The following is an 8,152-nucleotide window of genomic DNA, read 5'->3' as shown; positions in this document are numbered from 1 at the left end:
TGTTGTCTTTTACACTCAAATGCAGTGAACGCTTCCTACAGCTTCTGGCAGCCGAATCAGATGGTCTGCCACACAGAGGAAGGTCACACTTTCATAAGTTCTTCTTTATTAATTTAGCTTTTTCATTTTGTTTTCATGCATTTTGTTTTAATATGATATATACTCAGTATATAGAGGACACCTACCATGTATAAATGCTGACAGACTGAGGATCCTCTTAGTCAGAATCCACGGCACCTTTCTCCACAGATAATGTGGGAACATCATAGAGAAGCAGCTTACACAGACAAAATAAACACGCTTGTGTTGCTGCTTAAGAGCTTTGAAGCTGACTTTGTTTTTGGTATGGTTTGGAAGTTCTGGCTGTAGATTGAAGGAATGACCACCTCAGTGTTCACAGTTCATCAATCGCTGCTTTTAGCCAATAAAATGGCTAAAGTTTCCCATGTGATGTACTCTAAAGGCTGCTAATACTGGTGCCTATCATTATTATTAGTGTTATTATTATTATTATTATTATTATTATTATTATTATACTGTTAATAGTAGTAAGTATTTTGTTGTTATGTTTCCACGTCAAAAACCTATTTCAGCTCTGGTTTTTGTTTCATGAGAGAGGGTGTTCTGGGTACAGCATGGCTTTCAGTTCAATAAGCATGACCTCACATGGAAAAAGAAGTGCAGTCTCGCTCTGCTATGGACTGCTCTGGAGCCAGACTCCACATATCGAACAGCTCACGAGACAAAAACGACTAATTTTGTCCATACTGTCCATATTAAGACTGAGGACGACACATTTTTTGACATGTAATTCACGTAACATGTTTAGCGAATCCAACAGTTTGAGTAGTTGACCTCATTATGTGAAATGAAATGTGCCAAATCCATTTGTTCTGAATTCTGGCTGGTGTAAGTAATATTAACCAAAAACAGAAGTGTGGGAAAATTAATTTCCACCTTAGTTAGTTTAACGGTTAGTTTAGCAGTTAGTTTAGCAGTTAGTTTAAAAGTTTAGCAGTCAGTTTAACAATAACTATAGCGGTCAGTTTAACAGTTAGTTTATCAGTTAGTTTAACAATTAGTATAGCGGTCAGTTTAACATTTAGTTTAGCAGTCAGTTTAACAATTAGTATAGCGGTCAGTTTAACAATTAGTTTAGCAGTTAGTTTAGCAGTTAGTTTAACAATAAGTATAGCGGTCAGTTTAACAGTTAGTTTAGCAGTCAGTTTAGCAGTTAGTTTAACAATAAGTATAGCGGTCAGTTTAGCAGTTAGTTTAGCAGTCAGTTTAACAATTAGTATAGCGGTCAGTTTAACAATTAGTTTAGCAGTTAGTTTAACAATAAGTATAGCGGTCAGTTTAACAGTTAGTTAAGCAGTCAGTTTAGCAGTTAGTTTAACAATAAGTATAGCGGTCAGTTTAGCAGTTAGTTTAACAGTAAGTTTAACAGTCAGTTTAACAGTTTGTTTAAAAGTTTAGCAGTCAGTTTAACAGTTAGTTTAGAAGTCAGTTTAGCAGTTAGTTTAACAATAACTATAGCTGTCAGTTTAACAGTTAGTTTATCAGTTAGTTTAACAATTAGTATAGCGGTCAGTTTAACAGTTAGTTTAGCAGTCAGTTTAACAATTAGTATAGCGGTCAGTTTAACAATTAGTTTAGCAGTTAGTTTAACAATAAGTATAGCGGTCAGTTTAGCAGTTAGTTTAGCAGTCAGTTTAACAATTAGTATAGCAGTCAGTTTAACAATTAGTTTAGCAGTTAGTTTAACAATTAGTATAGCGGTCAGTTTAACAGTTAGTTAAGCAGTCAGTTTAGCAGTTAGTTTAACAATAAGTATAGCGGTCAGTTTAGCAGTTATTTTAACAGTAAGTTGAACAGTCAGTTTAACAGTTTGTTTAAAAGTTTAGCAGTCAGTTTAACAGTTAGTTTAGAAGTCAGTTTAGCAGTTAGTTTAACAATTAGTATAGCGGTCAGTTTAACAGTTAGTTTAGCAGTCAGTTTAACAATTAGTATAGCGGTCAGTTTAACAATTAGTTTAGCAGTTAGTTTAACAATAAGTTTAGCGGTCAGTTTAACAGTTAGTTAAGCAGTCAGTTTAGCAGTTAGTTTAACAATAAGTATATCGGTCAGTTTAACAGTTAGTTTAGCAGTTAGTTTAACAATAAGTATAGCGGTCAGTTTAACAGTTAGTTTAGCAGTTAGTTTAACAATAAGTATAGCGGTCAGTTTAACAGTTAGTTAAGCAGTCAGTTTAGCAGTTAGTTTAACAATAACTATAGCGTTCAGTTTAACAGTTAGTTTAGCAGTCAGTTTAACAATTAGTATAGCGGTCAGTTTAACAATTAGTTTAGCAGTTAGTTTAACAATAAGTTTAGCGGTCAGTTTAACAGTTAGTTAAGCAGTCAGTTTAGCAGTTAGTTTAACAATAAGTATATCGGTCAGTTTAACAGTTAGTTTAGCAGTTAGTTTAGCAGTCAGTTTAGCAGTCAGTTTAACAATTATTTTAGCAGTTAATTTAGCAGTTAGTTTAACAATAAGTATAGCGGTCAGTTTAACAGTTAAGCAGTTAGTTTAGCAGTTAGTTTAACAATAAGTATAGCGGTCAGTTTAACAGTTAAGCAGTTAGTTTAGCAGTTAGTTTAACAATAAGTATAGCGGTCAGTTTAGCAGTTAGTTTAGCAGTCAGTTTAACAATTAGTATAGCGGTCAGTTTAACAATTAGTTTAGCAGTTAGTTTAACAATAAGTATAGCGGTCAGTTTAACAGTTAGTTAAGCAGTCAGTTTAGCAGTTAGTTTAACAATAAGTATAGCGGTCAGTTTAGCAGTTAGTTTAACAGTAAGTTTAACAGTCAGTTTAACAGTTTGTTTAAAAGTTTAGCAGTCAGTTTAACAGTTAGTTTAGAAGTCAGTTTAGCAGTTAGTTTAACAATAACTATAGCTGTCAGTTTAACAGTTAGTTTATCAGTTAGTTTAACAATTAGTATAGCGGTCAGTTTAACAGTTAGTTTAGCAGTCAGTTTAACAATTAGTATAGCGGTCAGTTTAACAATTAGTTTAGCAGTTAGTTTAACAATAAGTATAGCGGTCAGTTTAGCAGTTAGTTTAGCAGTCAGTTTAACAATTAGTATAGCGGTCAGTTTAACAATTAGTTTAGCAGTTAGTTTAACAATAAGTATAGCGGTCAGTTTAACAGTTAGTTAAGCAGTCAGTTTAGCAGTTAGTTTAACAATAAGTATAGCGGTCAGTTTAGCAGTTATTTTAACAGTAAGTTGAACAGTCAGTTTAACAGTTTGTTTAAAAGTTTAGCAGTCAGTTTAACAGTTAGTTTAGAAGTCAGTTTAGCAGTTAGTTTAACAATAACTATAGCGGTCAGTTTAACAGTTAGTTTATCAGTTAGTTTAACAATTAGTATAGCGGTCAGTTTAACAGTTAGTTTAGCAGTCAGTTTAACAATTAGTATAGCGGTCAGTTTAACAATTAGTTTAGCAGTTAGTTTAACAATAAGTATAGCGGTCAGTTTAGCAGTCAGTTTAACAATTAGTATAGCGGTCAGTTTAACAATTAGTTTAGCAGTTAGTTTAACAATAAGTATAGCGGTCAATTTAACAGTTAGTTAAGCAGTCAGTTTAGCAGTTAGTTTAACAATAAGTATATCGGTCAGTTTAACAGTTAGTTTAGCAGTTAGTTTAGCAGTCAGTTTAACAATTAGTATAGCGGTCAGTTTAACAATTAGTTTAGCAGTTAGTTTAACAATAAGTTTAGCGGTCAGTTTAACAGTTAGTTAAGCAGTCAGTTTAGCAGTTAGTTTAACAATAAGTATATCGGTCAGTTTAACAGTTAGTTTAGCAGTTAGTTTAGCAGTCAGTTTAGCAGTCAGTTTAACAATTATTTTAGCAGTTAATTTAGCAGTTAGTTTAACAATAAGTATAGCGGTCAGTTTAACAGTTAAGCAGTTAGTTTAGCAGTTAGTTTAACAATAAGTATAGCGGTCAGTTTAACAGTTAAGCAGTTAGTTTAGCAGTTAGTTTAACAATAAGTATAGCGGTCAGTTTAACAGTTAGTTTAGCACTCAGTTTAGCAGTAAGTTTAATAGTATAGCGGTCAGTTTAACAGTTAGTTTAGCAGTCAGTTTAGTAGTAAGTTTAATAGTATAGCGGTCAGTTTAACAGTTAGTTTAGCAGTCAGTTTAGCAGTAAGTTTAATAGTATAGCGGTCAGTTTAATAGTTAGTTTAGCAGTTAGTTTAGCAGTCAGTTTAACAGTTAGTTTAACAGTTAGTATAGCAGTTAGTTTAGAAGTCAGTTTAGCATTGTGCTAAAATAATATTTCAATCCATGGAGACAGAAAACTATCAATGATTAATGATATCATTCTTAATCAGCTCAAGCCTACATTCTTAAAAAGATGGTTATTTAGTACATAAATTGGATCTATATAGAACCATGAACGTTGAAAGAACCATTTCCATGGTTAAAGGGTTCTATGCCTCATGAAAAGGTTCTTGAGAACGCTGAAAAATATTTATGAATATACCATAGATGGTTCCCTACAGAACCATTTAGAAAAGGGTTCTCTACAGCACCTAAAAGGGTTCTTATTTTGTTGCAAGCTTAATCTTGTAACAGTAGAAAACCCCTTTTGGGTGCTATATAGAACTGGGGGGCTGGAGTTGTTTAGCTCCAAACTCCCAGCTGTAATATTCAGATGTTCCTGTTTCATTAACTGGACCATGAGTGTTACACTGAGGTTAGAGCTAAACTGCAGGGTGATAGATTAACTGGACCAGGACTGGGCACCTCTGCTGTAGCTCTTCATCAGTGTTTAGAATGGTCAGTTTATAATCACAGGGCTAGATGATGACTAAAATAAATTATTCCTAAAAAAAAGATGAGCTGTAGTCTTGAATTGCACTTCAGCAGTATTTATATAAGGATCAATGACAAGAATGGACACTGTGGTCAATTTAAAAAAAGTGCGTCCTGGATTTAAGTTAATTAAACTCTGGCATTATTGTTGCTTTTATATGTTTCTGTTTTACCATTTTACTCTTTTATTAGTTTTACTGTCTCAAATGGTGCAAAGAACAAGAAATATTGTTTTTCAATGCAAGTTAAGTGGATTAGATACTTAACACTAATCTATGTGGAACAAACTGTACTGGTAAAATTTTATTTAACTGTTCTGCAAAATAAATATGTGAGTTTCATTCACTTTTTAAGGAAATGTTTCATAATGAAAATATGCTTTGTAACACTATTTTATATTATTTTATAATAAGCCTACTTTTATGAACGTTTAATGGACTAATGGTTAATTAGATCATAAACACCTTGAAATAATTACCAAGCAATTCAAAAACAAAACAAAAAAAGCACCATCAGTGATCTCCTCCTAACCTCCTTGTCCTATTTGGTCTCATTCATCTGTCAACATTAAATCTGCCATCAGATATTCATATTCAGATGTAAAATGTCATTGTTCCCTTTTTATTCATGACTGTAAATGGTCATTACTGATTGTAATAAATGCTTATTCATAAACTTGTTTTAAACCAGTCATAAACCCTTTGGAAGGCTGTCTTATTGTGATGTGGTACCCACTTTTGGTTGGTTGTTCTTCCTTGAAGATTTACTTGGATCCATTTAATTTGAAGGCAAATTTATTCACTTATTTAGACCCCCATTTCCAAAAACGTTTTCATAGAAAATACAAGTCTAATTTAGGTGAAATATGCTGGTCTGCCAAGTAAAACTGCAGTAGAAATATTTGACCTTTGGTGTGTGCATAATGTGACATTCTGTACTGATATTAAGATTTTTACCTTACCTTTTAAAAACGTAACGGTTTTATAGTGTGTTTAACATTTACTGATTATCTAGTTTTAAGTCCCTAATGATGTGGAAATGGGTTAATACACCCATCATCCAAAAAAATAGTTGCACCCAGAAAGAATCAGCCAACAGGAATGGAACTCAGTGGGTAGGTCTGACATCGTGAGACATGCGAATGATTCAAGTGTCAAGCTCGGCCGGGCATATGACAAAAGCAAGGATGGGCCTTTTCGATTTACCTGACTGACAATATAAAGTCGTCTTATGTGTGCTTTCCATTCTGACTTTTGATGTTGTGCAAGCAAAGTTTTTTGAGCAGTTGGAAGAGTTTGAGAGGGATCGCATCGTAGGGCTCTGAGAAGTGGGATGCTCTTATCGATACCATAGCATATTACCATAGCACGCTGTTGGCAGCAATGGATAGAAGAAGACACACACCAGTGACATGAAAGATCTGGGAGACATACACAAACCACAGAGAGGAGAACTGACGGATGGTCCGACATGCGTGGAGTGACCCAACAGCCATGATTGTGGACACTCAGCGAGCAGTGATGCCCTCCATGACTCATCCTGTTAGTGCCAGTACCATTGGCAGATGGTTGCATGACACAGCACTACATGTACACAGACCCTTACGTCGACTGTCCTTAAGAGCACTTAAGTGTCACCAAAGATTGCAATGGTGTCATGCCAGACTGTCCTGGAGTGATACAGAATGGAGGCGGTTCATCATCAGTGATTCCCACTTTAGAGAAGACGACCAATGAATCTATGTGGAGGCACCAAGATGACCGGTTTGTTGTTACACGTCCAGAAGGCCTGGTGTGGGGTGTAATTTTTCACAATGCTAGATGACCTTAGGTCTTCATTACAGGCACTTTAACAGCCTACTGTTATGTTAATGAGATCCTGAAACCAGTAGCTCTTCCTTTTCTGAACGCACACTCTGCTCGTCTGCAGACTGTTACCATCTCGAGCTGACACATATACCAAGTCATGACCAGCCACATCACCAGACTTATCCCCGATTGAAAATGTGTGGGATGCTATTGGACATGCCATCAAAACTCCACCCGTACCTCAAAATCTGCAGGAACTGCGTAAGAATATTCAAGCTACATGGGATGGATTACGGCAGGACACCATTAAAAACCTATACAACTCTATTCCAAGATGTCTGGTATGTTGTGTTAGACCACACTGAGAGACACTGTTCTGTATGTGTAGCTCAATAAATATTGTTCATATCAGTCTAAATGTTTAATCATGTATTGTTCCTGGTAACATTTATCTTCCGAATAGCATTGAAATCCGACACTTCCTTCTGGATGCCACTATTTTTTTGACAAGTAGTGTATATTTATATTTACTTATTTACTGTAAACTACTTGGGTGAAATAATCATTTTATTTCAGAATCAGAATCACTTTATTTCATCAAGTATGCTGGTTGGTGAGTGATCATGTATGACATGTTAACACATTAAACAGACCAGACAAGCACTCAGACTGTTAATAAGTATTTAAATAAGGGAAAATTACAACAAAATACAATAAATAGAATAAAGAAAAATAATAAATATGAATAAATGTGGATATCTGTATATATGTAGATATGAATGTCTGTACATATGTTCTACATTAACTCCATAGACTTTAAGACCATTTACTGTTAAACTGCGTTGAAGGATCAGCAGAGCTTTATTTTACTGTAAAGGAGGATTATTTTATTATTACCTACTGATCTGATTCAGCTGTGGAGCCACCAGACAGCAGTAAAAGAGCAGCATGCTCCCGGCTCCTGTTTTCAATTAATGATGGGACCTGACTCCCGTCCAGGAGCCTTCCTTCCTTCTTTCTGTCTTTCTTTGTTTCTTTCTTCCTTTCTGTTTCTTAACTCCGATGCTATGGTGATGATTCATACGAGGCTGAAGTAGAAATGGGGAGTCGATTCCAAAAGAATCGATTCTTCGAGTCCAGCGCGTCAGGGAGCAGGAATCGACTCTCGGCCAGCGAGTCAGTGAGTCGAGACTCTCCGACTCTCAGAGGAATAAAGCGCTAAAATGTTAAACTATTTGAAGAGTTTTCACTTTTCAGCTGCGTCCGGATTTAAAACACAGCGCGGTCACTCAGCAGAGCAGAGCTGAGCGAAGTGGCCAGTCAGAGGAGAATCGAGCGCCGGTCAGGAGTTTTAGACCAATCAGATCCCGGCGGGAGAGTTGAAGTGGCCGCGCTCTGCAGCGCGCGCTCTCTCCGGCGCTCGCGGGCTCTGTTTAAACCGAGCGACCGTTACGAGCTGCTCACAGTAACTCGCTCACA

This window comes from Pygocentrus nattereri, chromosome 12 (assembly GCF_015220715.1).
Source record: "Pygocentrus nattereri isolate fPygNat1 chromosome 12, fPygNat1.pri, whole genome shotgun sequence".
Classification (NCBI taxonomy): domain Eukaryota; kingdom Metazoa; phylum Chordata; class Actinopteri; order Characiformes; family Serrasalmidae; genus Pygocentrus; species Pygocentrus nattereri.
The sequence above is the reverse complement of the archived record's forward strand: the minus strand, read 5'-3'. Positions refer to the sequence as shown.